The following is a 16,964-nucleotide window of genomic DNA, read 5'->3' on the forward strand; positions in this document are numbered from 1 at the left end:
TCATTTTCTTAAAATGCAATTGCACAACATCCGGTGGTAACTTATTTCCCCCTTTAAGGTCCTAACTCACAATAGTACCTGAGGAAGAAAGGATATTTTAAAACATACAGTCTACAGTAACTAAAATTCATTCCACTTAATCATGTTTCCATCCTCCTTTTATACCAGGTATCGTTAAAACATTTTAAGATCCTTCAATCAAATTCTACAAGGATTGGTGATCAACCAGAAGGCTCAGAAGTGGACATCTGATTGCTTACCTGTGAGTAGCGTTTATGTGATGGAGGGGTAGGGGAGGCTCTGTTCTTAGCAGTTACACAGCCTCTCTGTGCCTGATTTTTTAAATCCTTGCACCTAAAGATGCACTGTGAGAAGCCAGGCTTTCTGCTATGCTCCTCATAGTTTATTTACCAATTAATCCATCAAGTTTGGAAGGAATTGTTTTCTCTGCTTTGTAATTTGATTTTTTGCTTTGTTTTTTTCCTGCATATATAACAAGCAAAACAGTCCCAGATCAATAATAATGAAGTCCTCACTTCCGGCAAAGAATGCTGATGACTTGAGGGAATGGAGAGATGATAAGTCAGTCTTCCCCAGTGAATAAGCTCACCTTTGCACAGACACTGGTGATTTCAGGAACAATAAGTACCATTACTTCCGGTGAACCCTCCTCAGCCGGAAGGAGAACTTCCACCAGCTGGAAGGTCTACTGGGGAGCAGAAAGAGGGGATTTCAGAAGGGAGAGGATATGGAAAGTAAAGGAAATTTCACTTGTTCACAGTGTTGCCCAGGCTGGCACCAGTAAGAGGGAAAGTTTTTCAGGAATTCAGAGTGGTTCCCAGACAATTGTTTCCGGATTATATCCCTTGCACCCTGTAGTAGTTTGCTCGGGTTGCCATAGCAACATACCACAGACCGGGCGGCCTAAACAACAAAAATTTCCCCACAGTTCTGGAGGCTAAAAATCTGAGATCAAGATGTCAGCAGGGTTGGCTTCTCCTGAGGCCTCTCTGCTTGGCTGGCACATGGCTGTCTTCTCCCTGTGTCTTTGCATGGCCATCCTGTAGTGTGCACACGTGTTTTGTGTCTCTCTGTGCATCCAACATTTCCCCTTCTGACAAGGACACCAGTCATATCAGATTAGGGCTCACCCTAATCATCTCATTTTAAGTTAATCCCCTCTTTAAAAACTTGATCTTCAAATACGGTTACATTCTAAAGTACTGGGGGTTAGGACTTGAACATATGAATTCAGGGCACCACAATTCAATCCATAACACCCCATTATCGTTTGTTTCTAATATTTGGATTTTTAGTTTATTGAAGATGGACTTCCCTCTGATTCTTCTCTCCTGAACTTTCATAGCATGGACATCACTCTCAGAACATTTGGTTATGCTGTGGTGTGTTGTAGTCCTTTGTGTGCAGCTCTCATTTTCCAATAACATGGTGTTAGTTTTGAAATTGAAGAGTGTGCCTTTTACATGTCTCACAGCTGTAGGGAAGTTTTATATATAGTAAGACATTTAATAATATTTATTGAATGAATGAATACATAGATGATTAGATGTAGCCTCTGAACCTACAATTTATTTGCTTTAAGACTATCTCCAAATGATGATTATTAGTGGTCCTTTCTCCTCATTTGCTGCCCTCTATCACAACAAGTGGAAATAAGACTGGAGAGGGGCTGGAAGAAAAATATGATTAGCTGATCCCAGGAGACTTACCTGTCTTCTCAAAAAGGGAGGAGACAGTAAATAGCATGAGCCTGCCCCAGATCCTATCACTCTTCCATGAGAGCGCTGTTCCAGGAAGGAAGGACGATGAGTTTAGATTGGGATTTACTGAGTGTGAGGACTTGTGGATTCTCAAGGGCCTATGCCAGTCTGAAGCTCAGGTGAGAGCTAGAGACAGAGATGTCCCCAGTCATAACCTCTACTTAGGAATTAGAACCATGAGAATGGATGAAGTCATCCAGAGAGATTGCGTGGAGATAGAGGAGCAGTGTTTCCAAAATGCCACCAGAAATTGTACGCAGAAGGTTTTCTTGGTAAATAACAGAAGAACCCTCCCATGAAAAAGAAATCCACATGCTACTTCTAATGAGGGGTTGTAAGAACATATATATTAACTAATATATGTCTATCTATTTCTCTCTCCTCATTTATTTGGACCTATTTTATTTCTTTTTCTGTCCCCTCCTTTGGGTCTATGCCCCACACCATTCCTGTGGGGCTTGTCCTCCCCAAATTTGCCAACCTCTAGCTAACTGTACCCATGAGCATGTATTTGACTCCCCAAGTTTCTGCCAACGGGGTCTCACACATCAACTCCTTCCTTTGTGGCCATTGTTTTCATCAACCAATCAGAGCTGATCAGACTGGACGATAGGGGAGCCTGGGATTAGATTCCTCAATGTCAAGTAGATCCTTCTCAGGGTCAGGGGCATAGACCATCTTGTCTAGACAGCCAGTAAAGGGCTCAGTGGAAGGGAGTGGACCACTTTCACATTGAACTCCTTCCTTAGTCCATTGATCCCTGCGGGTTTTCCCCACTCCTCTACCTGTGCTCTCAAGGAGGCTTTGGCAATATTTTAGAGTTTCACAGCCAGGCCAGAATGGGGGCTGGTGGAGCGTGGAGAGGCCATGGGCCATGATGGCCATAACAATCTTCTCTCTAGGCCCCACCAGCAAATGTCATTTCTCATGGGGCCAGGTTTATCCCAGCACTAGTTTTCCTGCTTTCTGTGATACAAACAAAAGGAGGAAAGATATTTATTCATTTCGTTTATTTTCTGAAGTATTACATTTCTTCCTTTAAGTTCTCTCCTTGCAATTATTTTCTTTTTCTCTCCTCTCTTAGTTATCTTTCTTTAGCAGAACCTTGATCTTTCCTTGGATTGTCTGATGATCCGTGGAAGAAACTGTCTGAGGTCTGGAAACTTCCTCCTTCTCTGCAAACCCCACCCATGTTCTTTAATGAACTGTGAGATACCAGCTTTCTTCATGTACCCACTTCCACACTTCCCTCTTAGTGTTCTTTGAGTAGCTAGAAAAAGATGCCAATTTTTATGCAGCTACCCAGAATATCAATGACACCTGAATCAGTGATTTTTACTCAAATTGTTATTTATGTAACATGAGAAAAGAGAAATTTTGTAGTCAAGAGAAAATAGCTCTACAATCCATGAATGGCCTAGATGGGGTGTTCCAAATGAATGGTGGCCAATGGCCAGCATAGGTGCCTCCTGACTGTGTTTCATTAATTTCAGTCAGCTACAAGGTTTGGAGAGAGAGATGATTTTCCTATGAGCATGTAAAAGAAGTGCTTTGAGTGGTAAGGCTTTGCCCTTGTTTAAGAACAGCATAAATGGGAGATTTTATAACCACTGTGGGCCAATATTTTTGGAGTCGGTTGAAACTCCAGATGGGGTGGAAAGAGAAGTTTCTTTTTTTCTTCCTCTTTTCGTGAGTTTTGCAGAACGAGTCTCCCTGGACACCTTTAATAAAGTGCTCAGTCTCTTGTTTAGTTCAGGTGTGCCCAAGCTTGTTATCACAGGATCTGAAGGGGTCTTTCTTAAAACTAAGAATCTTTTCTATAGAATTCTGGTAGTGGCTCTAGAACCAGCCTGATATGTGAGAATGTCTTGAATCCACTCCTTCCCCAAGAGTCTCACCTTTAGGAGTCTGCGTGTAGGTCCTTGTCATGAGGTATAAGGAAGAAAATACGCAATGAGCCCAAGTTTGGTGAGGGACTGAAAGGACAAAAGGAACACAATCCCATAGTCATCTCAACATTCTGGAAACTTTCACGTTAGGCGGGGTAAGAGGACATTCCAGCATCACCCTATTCGGATTTTGTAACTTTGGCCAAATGATGGCAGTTTCGAGGCCAGGGAATTGCAGCTGGCTTTAGGAGGTGCCTCTGTGGAAGCACACATTCCTGCCTAGCACAGATCTTGACAGAGGGGGTTGTGCCAGGGTGGACAAGCCAAGATGAAGGCCACAGAGGGCAGGGAGAAACATAGACAGTGGAGCCAGGAGCACTTTCTAGAAGAAAGTCTCTTCTAGAACTCCTTTCCAGACTTTTGTTCCAATGGGTATGAGTAAAGAGAAAAAGAATGATTGTGCTATTTAATAGATTTCAACCAAAATGATCAAAAGTCTTACCTGAGGCTCTAACTATGATTGGATTTATATAGTCCAAGGACATAGTTCCAGCTGCTTCTGAACTCTGCTTTGGAATGTTCAACAAAATGCGGCTGTGGACATCTTGCAGTACGTGCAGCCGTACTCCAAGAGGGTTTACGTAGAACAAGCATTCAGTCAGAGTGGGGACATCTGAAACAGTTTCCTTCCTACCGTTCTCTACATCCAGGTCCACCTTTACGCCAAATTAAATCTAGATTTTTTTTAATCGACTTTTACTAAGGAAAAGGCAGAGCCGCATTCCCTGACACAGATATTTTAGGCCAAAATTATTACTTGGGCCTTTCTTTTCCTCCTCCTTTTTGCTATTTCAAAACAAAATGTCTATCATTCACTCTAACACCAGCGTTTAAGAGCTGGAGACAAATGGAGTCTGAATATTCACGCCAACGTGGTACAAATGAGCTGTGATTTCAGGATGCTGGCTGTTTCTCTGACAGGAGAAAGGAGCAGTTGACTAGTTTAATATCTTTGGCTGAAAACACTTTCTTATAAAGGGATGGAGAAGGCCAACGTTAATATTGGGTCCTGTTATTTAATGACCAGAAAGGATATATCATGGAATGGGGCATCCTCAGACTGGGGAAAGTGTGTTTATCATACCCAGAGGATGCAGAGGGGAGAGAGAATATACACACAGGATGAGACTGAAGGAACTCTTCTAAAAACATTTTCTCCAAGTTCTTCAAAGAATTCCTTCCATAAGTATATTATACCCATGATTGTGAATATGATTCCATCACAGACTTATACCATGTATAAACATAAAGACATCTGTCGTAATGAGAGACTCTGGGGATATTTCTAACTGCCTCCCTCAGAATGTGGCTAATGGTTTAGAAATAAAAGATGCAGTTGTAAGTTGGGGCTTAAGGGGGAGGCTTGTGACCACCATTAGCACCATCTGTCCTTTTTCTTGTTCCTCAAACACATATATTCAGTTACTCATGAATTTACTGTTTCTACAGTATATCGAACTGGACCCTCTCCATCTCAGATGCTATGTTAGGTCTGGGCTATATTAGCAATTCTAGTGTTCCTTCATCCTCTCCTACAAAATGGACTATTTCTTTATTCAATGCAATGGAAAATTTGGTGAATCCAATAATGCATTCATTGACGTAAATTGTGATTTCCAATACTTTTGTTTGTTTTTCAGTGGCCTCATCTTGGCAAAGAGTCATAATATTTTAAATTTCTCTGCACTCTTGTCCACCTGTCATGCTTAATTATGTGGTTTATAGGCAAAACAAGCAATGCACTGGCTATATCTGTAATTTTTTGCTGCAAATTGCTTTGAAGAATGATGCATAATTGCGCCCAATATTATTTGTTTCCTAAATTCTGGTTTTCAGGAAACATTTTTTAAAGGGGGACATAACTGTAGTTTCAAAGAAATTGAAAATTAAAAGCAAAGTAAGGATACTGTGACATTTTTATGGAATGCTCAAAAGACCCTAAGGTGAGAAATCCAAAGTTGATTTGCCATGAAACCAATGGAGCTGAAACTGTAGGGCCCCTCCCTTGGATACGTCTCTGCCACAACCGTTCTGCGAATGTTTTTTTACATTTAAAACTGTATTCTCTTTCTTAAAGAAGCCCTCCCGAATAATCTTCACATCCCACAAATGTGGCTCTGCCCCGAGACCGACACAAACAGATAAACTTAGATGATTGATCTTCACATTTAAAGCTAATTAAATTTTAAAAAGCAAAGAGTCAAAGTGTGAAGTACTGTATTTTATTTTTTAAGACTTTAGAATGAATTCAGCTTATTTTCTAAAGTAAACCCCACTTAAGTGAAATAATACATCAGTTTGCCAAAACACAAATGAACATAAACAGGAGATTTCAGGGGCACCTGGGTGGCTCAGTTGGTTGGGCATCTGCCCTCGGCTCAGGTCATGATCCCAGGGTCTTGGGATCAAGTCCCACATCGGGCTCCCTGCTCAGCAGGGAGCCTGCTTCTCCCTCTGCCCTCCCCCTGCTTGTGCTCTCTCTCTCTGTTAAATAAATAAAATCTTTAAAAAAAAAAACACAGGAGATTCATTTTTACTTCACTAATAAGCATCACATATGAGCTTACCCTAACATGGAGTAGGCCAAATCCAGGAAACAGCTCCTACTAAAGTGCATTTTTACAGGAGCATAGATCCTTCCAGGCAATCACCGGTCATTTCATCATCAAGGTTCTTGCCACAGTCTACCTTATATTATCCACTTACAAGTCTTTTGAGATGGGAGCATTGTTCTGTGATTAAAAGCACAGACTCTGGGGCCAGGCTGCCTGGATGTAAATGCCAGCTCTATCATTTCCTAGCTCTGTTACCTTGGAGACATGACTCACCTTCTCTGGGCCTTTTTATCTGTAAAATGGAGACAATACGGATTGTTATGAAGATTTAAATTGATACTTAAAAAGTTCTGAGAACCGTGCTTGGTACAGAGTAGGCTAAGTAAATAAACTTCTCCATGTGGACTGTAAGCTTATATGGGTTCTTTTGTGGGTTTACTCTTACATCTCCTCACAGTGCCTAGCTTGATCAGCCATTAATGAATGGCCCTATAATCAGGGGTCACAAACTGGCAACCTGAGCCCCACATTGACCTGTATATATATGCTGCTCTTGCCCAGCAAGGGTGGTTTTTTTTTTTTTTTTTTTGAATTTGAATGCTCTTAGGGGTGCATCCATTCTCCTCCAAGTGGAGGGCACTTCAGGTAATGAGAGAGAGAAAGCAGCGACAAAGGCCCAGAGGCAGAAACAAGGGCTGCATTATTGCAGGACTAAGGAGTGTGGCCTGGGCTGTGAGTTGTGTTTTCACGTTGAGGGTGGGGTCGGGAGAGGAGTCCTGTGATGGGTGCAGTGAAGCCATTTCATGGAGGGCCTCTGGGGGTTCCAGAGATGCAGGATGGTGGCGTGTGGGAAGCAGATCATTCTTCCTCACTAGCCCCTTCAAAACCAAGGCATGTAAACCTCCCAGTCATCATCCCTCACCTGCTTATTCCCCAAACCAGGAGTCCCACATGGCCAACAGCTTCCCAGACCCATAGGCCGTCACTGAATGGAGACAGTAGTAAACCTTGGGTTGCTCCTGTTTCCAGTTGAAGGCATCTTTGATTGCTCCTCTTGCTAACAAAGAATATTCAAGTTCAAGTTAAAATAGCCTGTCATTGCGGGGGTCAGTTCAGCCCCATCTGTAACATCTGTTTTTGAAATTCAGCTGAGACCCTGACTTAAATGCATTTAACTTAAAAAGCAGCAAAAGAACATCTTGTTTTCCTGAATGTCCAGGGGCTGTGTGTCAACAAATGAAAGGTCTGTTTGTGGTATTCAAAGGGGAAAAGCTGGTTGTGAGATGTTCTGCCACTGGGGTAAATTTATTATGGACTGTTCATTTCTTGGAATCATGAACCAAAGTTTGAAAAAACAAAGTGGACCAGCTTTGTTTCAGTCAGCAAATTTTGGCTTAATGGTGGGTGGGAAACGTGCTTTTCTTGTCAGAAGGTCACTGAGCTGGATGGCTTCCAGAAAGATGCCCTCATTCATGCCTCCTACTTTAGCCACGTGAAGTTGATATCTTAAGTGGATTCTCTATGTCTATATAAATTGTGGCAGACAGCATCTGATATATCATTATTTTTATATTACTTACACAGGACCTGAGGTGGGAAAGAAGGGGTGAGAATAGTTCATCATCCCTCAAACCTGACTCGCTACTTTAGTCCTCACTCACTTCTTCAAGAGAGACAAGTAGAGAAAAGTTTGATTTATCAGCACCCGGAAGAGTGTCTGGCGCAAAACAGATGTCTTTATATATGTAGTTGTTTAATGAATATAAACTCTGGTCTTATAAACTCACGTTCTCTTTATGAATGCATGTCTGTATGTGTATTAATATCATTCCTCTTTGAAAAAGCTGTTACTGCCTATGTCCTATTTTAGTCCAAAGAAAAGCATTAGGTCACCCCTGTCGCTCTCTCTTGGAGCATTGTGTTTTTCCTTTCTAACCCTTATCCCAATTCGTATTTTATTTATTTATTGCCTATCTCTACCATCAGACTATAAGCCCAGCAAGGGCAGAGTAGTCGTGTTCACAACTTATTTGCCACACCAAGCAAGGTGGCTAGTACACGGATATTACTTCACAATATTTGTTGAATGTTTTTCCTAAAGTTTTCATTGTGATGATGGTTGCAGAGCCTTAACCACTTTTGCTTATGTATGAATTTAATCACAGTGAAGAAGACAATAGGGCTTGTAATGCAGTTGAATATGCAGAGACCTTTTGTGTGATGACACACTCACACTCATTTGACCATACACTCTATTGAAGGTCATGGTGGAATGGGTTAGTCTAACCATCTCTATTTTCTCAAGTTGAAGTTGTTGAGCCACATCTGCCATTATAGCTGGCCAAGATCAGTGTCATAGCACATGGCAATAGTTTAAGATTTTTTTTCTCTCTTAAACAGTTAACTCATTCCTGGTTGTATTAATCTATGACTTCAGCCTTATTAGCAATAAATTCTGGCCCACCAAGCTACCTGGTAAAGGCAGTACAAGGATCTATGGTCAGAAAGAAGATCTTTTCAGTGCCCAATGGACATACAGTTTAATGTGCATATTCATTTGTCTGGTGGTCACTGTAGACCTTTCTTACGGTCAAGCAAAACAGGAACACTTCAACTTGAGTGGGAACAAAGTAGATTCACTTGCTCCATTTTGCTTTGGCTGTCTGCGTAGACAGGGCTGAAATGGGAATGACTTGTGTGTTCCAGGAGATCTCAAGAGAAATGCTCATTCGTTTACCGGAGGTGCAATTCCACAACAGTTTCTTGCTTTGTATACTTGAAAAGATTCCCAAAGAAACAAAGTTGGATGCAGAAAAAATAATGGGAGAGAAGAAAAATAATACTCTGAATTCTGAACAATTCTGCTTTACTAGGTTGAGCTGTCTGCCAGCTGGCCACAGTGTTGACTACTTGTAATATATACTTTTGGTAGGCTGCATGTAGTTCTTGGAACTGTTTATATTAGACGGCAGAAACTTAATTATTCCAAAATTGGCAAGACTTGCTTTGTTACTTACTACAAAATTGCTTAGTCATCTTTATACCTAGCGTGGACAGCATTGTTTGAGTGTGAAAAACTGGGAAATGCGCATGTTCTCCAAAGAGACTGTAGATCAGGTAGAAAAACAAGAAGGTATCATTTTTTGCAAGATGCTTAGCAGGTGGTTGCCATATGTTTCAATTGGACAAGCGAGGTGCCTGTTGAGTTGGAGTCCTTGATTACAAGTATTTCTCTGTTTTCCTTGTGGATTTTGTCAGAAGTAAAAACCCACCGCTGCTGCTTCCTAGATTGTGTTCTCCTCCTGCATTTTGCAAAGCACAGGTTTTCCAGCAAGAGGCTGAGGAACCCTAGAATCAGCTGTCAGAACAGCTTTCTTGCTCTCCTAAACAAAAAGGATGTCCTTTCAAGCTGGTTGTTACCCACGTCCTCCCTTTGACTCTTTTGGTTTGAATACCTATCTTACCATACTTGAACTACTGCTTTCCAAATGCAGTGCAGATTTATGGAGCTCCAGCAAGGAAGCAGGCAGGCAAAATGAGTCTCTTCTGTGCGTTTTAGGATTTGAGGTGGCGCCGGAGGTCTCCAGGTTTTTCCAGGAATGCCCGTGGCAACCTCACACTCTTCCTGTGACCTGGGCTGGGGCTCCTGAGAGAGATGGTGAGAAAAGATAAAAGTCCTATAGCCAATGGGTAATGACACCAGGCTTGGGAGAGGTGGGTTCCCAAGCAAACATCCAGAACAGTGCCTTATGTTTCTAATTACTGAGCATGGTTAGAGAGCAAAATCAGGCAACACTTTTTTTTTTTTAGACTGATGGAAGCATTTAAATCGGCTCTGAATGTCAGTATTTTCTAATTATGATGGAGGAGTGGCAAGGAATCTCCAAAGGCCTTGGCAATTTAGAGAGTTTCAGCCCAACCCTGATTCTCTTCTTTTCTTATTCATCATATGTCTTCTTTGTCCTTCTTTCTCTTTGAACGTCCCAGAACTAGCCTATTCCCTCAGTTACAAATGCCTCTTCCTGAAACCAGAATGTCTTTCTAAGACAAGGTTCTTTTCCACTAGAGGAAAACAACCATAGCTACAAATCGCAACATAAAATAGAGCTCCATAGTGAACCACCACCACCCCCAAGGTAGTACTAAAGTACTAAAAGCTGGCCTGGAGACACCCACGGCCTTTTGAAAATGCCTCAGCCAAGTTCCTCTGTTTACCAATTAAGTGCAGTGAAAGAAATGCCCTGGAATCCATTCCAATTCAACAAGTATTCAACTTTGCTGACTGTGAGAAAAACTAGTCCGTTAAGGGACTATTTGATCGGCCCCTGAAATACTATTTCGAAGGATCACAAAAATGAGTAATAACCTCAAGGAGATTACCATCTTCTAGGAAAGACAGATATGTACCTAGAAATCCAAATACAAGCCAATAGAAATAGAATATGGGTATCCGCACAAATCCATGTCAGTGAGTAAGTGGTTCAGGGACCTTGTAGTCTTAGGCTAGTCTTAAACCTACACTGTGAGTCATTTCTTATGTGAAGAAAAGTCCAGAACTCTCCCAACTACAACTACCACCTACATGATTCATGTGAAAGGAAAGAGGAAACAGTCTAGGCACTTTTCAATTTATTAACTGACTTCTATGTAGATTTATATGTTTAATTGTTTATCTATTATGTCCAGGGGATATCATGAATAATGTCCCTTGGTTTGGTTTCAAAGCTTTTCACTTAAGATTATAAACTCCTAGAAGATAGCCTCTAACTTGCTTCATAATTCTAGAACACAATAAATGTATTTGCGGATCATGATGAATAGAATTGAAAAATTCACTAAGGAATTATTAGTCCCCAATTAATAATAGCATGTCCTTCATGTGCAAACCTGTTACCACTAGCAAAGCACCTCTAGCACATAACTTTGAATTGTCTCCAGCAATGTAACTGGATATATAGCCTGCCATCCAAACTGTCTCACTGTGCTAATACCCTGTGTTAGCAAGATAGCTGGGTCTTAATTTTGGCTCAGGTCATGATCCCAGGGTTGTGAGATTGCTGGATATGCGTCCTGCTTAAGATTCACTGCCTCTCCCTTTCTCCTCTTCCCCACTAAAAACAACCACCACCACCACCACCACCACCACCTAGACGCAGAGCCTTAGCCAGCTATCTTGTTGACATATAAATCTACATATATCTTAAAAACTATCTTTCACTACAGCCCTAAATAGCTGGCCATTTCACCTCTACCTGACTCTTCAATAATAGGGGTTCACACTTTCTTAGCAGCCCTTCCTATTGTTGGATAGTTCTGTTGGGGCAAGGACCCCACCCTTTTACATCAGAATTAGCTTCTGTTATCAGGCATACAGTTAGAAAACACATTTCTACATTTCTTCTGGCCAAGCTATGCATTTTTGGTCCTCACACAGACACAGGTTGGTGGAGAAGTTCCATCTTTGCCTCAGCGTTCACACCTATGCCTTTTAGAGGCCAAGAGCAGAAGTGGCCCCAGGCCTGTTCTGATTTAGTATTCATCTGTGTCTTTCAGTGTATTTTCCTTGAGTTTGCCAAGGAAAAGTATTTTAAACTCTGGGGGAAAAGGGCACAGAAGCAATTGTGTTCTGCATTTTCACTTCTCCTCACTCTTCTCAGAATGGTGTAGAGATTATTCTAAATGCCAGTGGTGGTTTTCCATTGATGGGCTGTGGTTCAGGACCTGGTGCCAAAGTTGTATACATCTCAGCCTTCTTTCTTTAAATGGAGGTAAACCTACTCTTCTACCTGAGCATCAAACAGTGATTGCCCTAGAGATCTGAAGTGCTCCAAATGGAGCAGTAGTGTTTGTGATAACACTCTGAGATGCGACCTGAAGTCCCTAAATGCGTTGTCTTCCCAAGTGTTGGGAGTCAGTGCACATAAACACCATCACTTCATAAATCTAAAATGCCCAAACTGCCCACTCTTGCTAAGGTGAAGAGAAGCCACAAAGACATTGATTTTAGTCATGTTAAGTCTATCAGCGTTTTGCAAATGGAGAAATACAAATAGAGAAAAGATAATGATAAAAGACTGAGCAGGAATGGAAAAAAAAAAAAAAAAATACAGGCCATAACCTGTTAGTCTGCTCTTAGTGTGGCTTCGTGTTCTGGATTCCACTGACTGGAGAACAGAAACAACCTGAGAAGGTAGAGCTCCTCAGGTTGATCCCATTCATTCTTATTTCTGTGTTGCTGGTCTTGACAAATGTGCCTTGGTGATTGCATGTATTTTTTTTTTCTTAAGTAGCACAAATTTTTGGAGCAAGATGGTGAAGGTTGAGCTAAAGTTAAGTCCAAACTGTATGTTACAATCCGTGTGTTTATTTGGTTTTTGAGTCCCAAATGAACCATTCTGTTCAGAAAAGAGCAAAGCAGGTTGATATATTGAATTTTTTTAAGAAGGACAAAAGTTCATTTTCTACAGTCAGAAAGAAAACACTGCCAGATTTACTGTGTAACTACTGCAAATGTGGGTTTATATAACTTTTGAGATTCATATATAGTCTATTACCAAAGTCTTTAATTCACTTTGTAAACACTGATCAGTCAATAAAATATAGAGATGAATCAGCTTGAGTTACATTTTCCATACTCAGAATGGTAAAATCTAGAATAAAAATCTAATGGTTCAAATCAGCTATAATTCCTGAGTGCCTACTATGTCCCGATAATGAAGAGATTTTTTAAGCAATGGTTATCTATTCATAAGTGGCCTAACACATGAAAATATACAGAAAATATGATATCAATAAAATATTTAAATACTAGTTAGAACAGTTAAGCTGTGGCAAAACAGTACATTTATTAATTACCAAAAGTCCTCAGGAAAGCCATTATGAAAAAGTGAAATCTGAGCCAGGAATTTTTGACTAAATAGAATATGGATAATGAAAAGGGGAGCCCGTTCCAGATGGATGTGATATGTGAATTAAAAGTGCAGAGAAAGAAAATTGAATGACGTGGTTGAGAAGCAATAAAATAGTTTTATCTAGGATGCCATGGGACAATGTGCTTGAAAGGAAGGTTAATGCTGTCTAAATTAGAAGAGAATGTACTTAGATATCATTTACACCTGGAAAGGAGGAAACATGGACATATCATGTTTGATGCATCCAACTTTGGTGGATGGGAGAGCAGGCATGGAACCATAGTATTATATAGAGTAGGATGAAACCTTGGCCCTTACCTAGTCCAAGTACCTCATTTCAGATTCCTAAGTGTGAGTCCAGGTCACTGTTCACCAAGAGTTTGTGGGGAAAGACGATGGAAGGATTGAGGTGAGTGAAGATCATTTGAAGGGCAGAGGTGAGGAATCTGCTGGGATACGTGACACCCAGGAATCATCCAGTACATGTAGGATGAAGAGAAGCATCACTGAGCCACAGTGAGCACCCAGCTGAAATTCACACAAACCCTTGAGGCAGACGAAACATGGTTCCTGACTGTCTCCTATAAGCCCTGAATCTCAAGAACAAAAACCAGAAAACAGATGATAGTTGTGATTCAAAATTGAAGATGGGTGTGATAGACCTGGTAGAAGTTTAAAGAAGCAAGGAAGTCTGAAATACAAGTTCCAAGAGGACAGGGACCTTTTCAGTCTCATTCACTGTTGTATTCCCAGGGCGTGTGACAGAACTTGGCACCACAGTAAATGCTCAGTAAATGCTTATTGCATATTGATGGTATAATTTTTGTGTGTGTGTGGGGGGGGGGGTTTCACTGAATGAGTTGGACCGTAAAATTTGCAGTGGGTAAATAATGGTGACTAGTCATAAAGGATATGTCTAATAATGGTTATGAGTGTTGAAAGATTAGGGTTCCTTGCAATAAAAGAGAAATAATTATCTTGGGGGTGAGGTTATAGTGGTCAGAAAAGGAAGGTGTATAATAAGGAAGGTGCAGTGCAAGAGAAGAAACTTTAACGTCACAAAGAGGAGAAGTATGCTGTGATGCTGTCCAGAATCTGAGCATCCTGGTTTATGAGTATTAAAAAGAAGTAACAATAAAATAATAGAGGCTTAATTAATATTTGCGAGGCTTAATTTAATTGAGATCTCTGAGACATGATAATTCTATTTATTTAAACCAAATGGGTGTACAATTGAGGAGGCATGGGTAATTTTTAAGATCACTTCTTACCTAAGTTTATATGGTCCAATGAATTAGACCAGATATCATTGACAGTAGTCTTCTCAGAACTTTCCTGGGGCACTCTCGCTTATTTCCTGAAAGGGAAAACAATTCCTAGAGGAAAATAGTGGATTAGTCCAAGAATATTATAAGTGGCTAAGAGCACACACTTTGAAATTCTGTAAAATGGGGATTTTAATAGCTACTTTACATATTTATTATGTAGATAAAATAATTTAACATATTTTTAAGTGGCTCAGCAGCACTATCAAGCCACAAAAAGACCTGGAGGAAACTTAAATGCATATTGCTAAGTGCAAAAAGTCAGTCTGAAAAGGCTATATACTGTATGATTTCAACTATATGACATTTTGAAAAGGCAGAGTTATTATAGAAACAGTAAAGGGATCAGTGGTTGCCAAGGGTTGGGGCAGGGGAGGGAGGGAAGGGTGAATAGATGGAGAACAAAACCTGTTTAGGGCAGTGAAACTATTCTGATACTATAATGGTTGATACATGAAACAACGTCAAGGGTGATACCTAATGTAATCTATGGATTTTAGTTAATAATAATGTATCAGTATTGGTTCATCAGTTGTAACAAATGTACCACACTGCTATAAGATGTTAATTAGGCTGTATTAGTTTTCCAGGGCTGCCATAACAAAGTACCACAAACGGAGGGGCTTAGGGCAACATAAGCGTTGTCTCACAGTTCTGGAAGCTAGAAATCTGAAATCAGGGTGTCAGCAGGGCTCCCTGTCCCTAAGCTGTTCCATCTCTCTCTCCCAGCTCTGCTCCCTCAGGTGCCCCTTGCCCTCCACCTTCTCATGGCATTCTCCCTGTCTTCACATTATCTTCTCTTTGTGTATGTCTGCTCCTGTGTCCAAATTTCCCCTTTTTTATGAGAACACCAGCAATATTAGATTAGAGCCCACTCTAATAACCTTATCTTAACTTGACTTACGTATACAAAGGCACTCTTTCCAAATAAGGTTACATTCTGAGGGGTTAGGTTTTCAATATATTTGGGGGGGGGGGATTACACAATTCCGTACAAACATACAGGAGACTGGGCAGGGTGGGGAAAGGGAGTATATGGGAACTCTGGACTTTCTGTTCATTTTGTCTTTAAACTTGAAACTACTCTTAAGAAATAATACCCATTAATTAAAAAAAACAGTAAGAAAAAATAACCCAACACATTGTACATATTCAATAAATGTTAGAGACTTCTGGAAGCTGCATTAACTTATCCAGTGTCCCTGACACAATAGATTTTATTCTTGATGCATTCCAAGATGAGCAGTAGCATTGCCCGAAGATCCAAGGACTTTCCCCAACCCATTCACTCTTCAGTTTGTGATGATTTAAAGGTAGACTTAGCTTTCTCCCTGGCTTCTCCCCCTAATAACTGAGTGGTGGATTAGAAAGCTATCTGCTTACAACGTTCTCCTGCCCTTGACTGGATTTTGTGGTGTCATTACCAAAAGGAAGGGCTGCGTGTTAACTGATTTGGAATCTGTAACACTGACTTATTACTTAATTATAGCAGCATAGATTGTGCCGTCTTAAGAAAATCTAGTATTTGGGAGCCCGTATTGAAAAGACACATGTATCCGTAGGTAATGATTCATCTGCCTTTGTAAAGTGCTTTTGCCCTTTACACAGAAGTCATGTCAGAGTTCTTTCAATAGCATGACTACAATCCCCCCCTTACAATACAAAAATTTAGATTTTTCATAAACTTTCAAGAACTCACCTGTCACATTCATGGGTATATATCTTCCTCAGCCTACACTTCTTTTTCAGGCTAACCTGTCCATTTGTGACCCTCTAGAGCTCCACAGTTTATAGAATCTCTTTGCCTTGACATTTCATCGCCTCATTGGTTGAGAGTTTGTTTCCCAATCAGTGTTGCTGAAAGGAATTCAGCATTGACTGAGGGTAGGGGAGGAAATGAGAGATCAGGAGCTGGGGACGTGAAAGCCACTGCTCCCCAATAAAGGGGAAGAATCACTTACAGTTCTACCCAGACATGGCTCCCCTTAATAAGACAGTGCCAGAGAAGTTCGGAGGAGCTCTATGGGCTAAGAGTGTGATGATTAAGGAAGACCTCCAGCCCCATCCTGGTGGGAGACCAACGGAGAACCATTTTCATAAACGTACACAACTTTCCTCCCCTGCACAACCTCATACACCCTAATGGAGAGTCATACCACACGGTACGCAGATGTGCATTCTCCTCTCCCTCAGATACACCCACCACATGTCCACAAACTATAACCCAGAAAGGTACGTGTCTGTGTAGATGCATCATACAGCGGCCCCCTCCCCCACCTCTAGTGCCCCATGTACAGACTCAGCAGCATTCAAATGAACAAATAAATGGACAGATAGACTTTATCTATGGCTGGGAAAGAAAAAACGAGTGCCCAAGTAAGTAATAAAAGGTGAGGAGTAGGTGGAGACAATGGGTAGCAGAAAAAGAATTTGCGTGGGGAGA

The 16,964-nt window shown here is 40.9% G+C and overlaps 1 protein-coding gene across 3 annotated transcripts in view; it reads left to right on the forward strand.

Moving 5' to 3' along the window:
• The window catches only part of CALD1 (caldesmon 1), a 182,700-nt gene that overhangs the window by 65,241 nt on the left and 100,495 nt on the right, over positions 1–16,964 (forward strand). For all 3 annotated transcript variants that reach the window (XM_035021150.1, XM_035021145.1, XM_035021149.1), the window contains exon 2: positions 169–262. The gene's annotated coding sequence lies outside the window, so the exon portion shown is untranslated. The remainder of the gene's footprint in view (positions 1–168; positions 263–16,964) is intronic.

This window comes from Mirounga leonina, unplaced genomic scaffold (genome assembly GCF_011800145.1).
Source record: "Mirounga leonina isolate KUSES-001 unplaced genomic scaffold, KU_Mleo_1.0 Mir_174, whole genome shotgun sequence".
NCBI lineage: Eukaryota > Metazoa > Chordata > Mammalia > Carnivora > Phocidae > Mirounga > Mirounga leonina.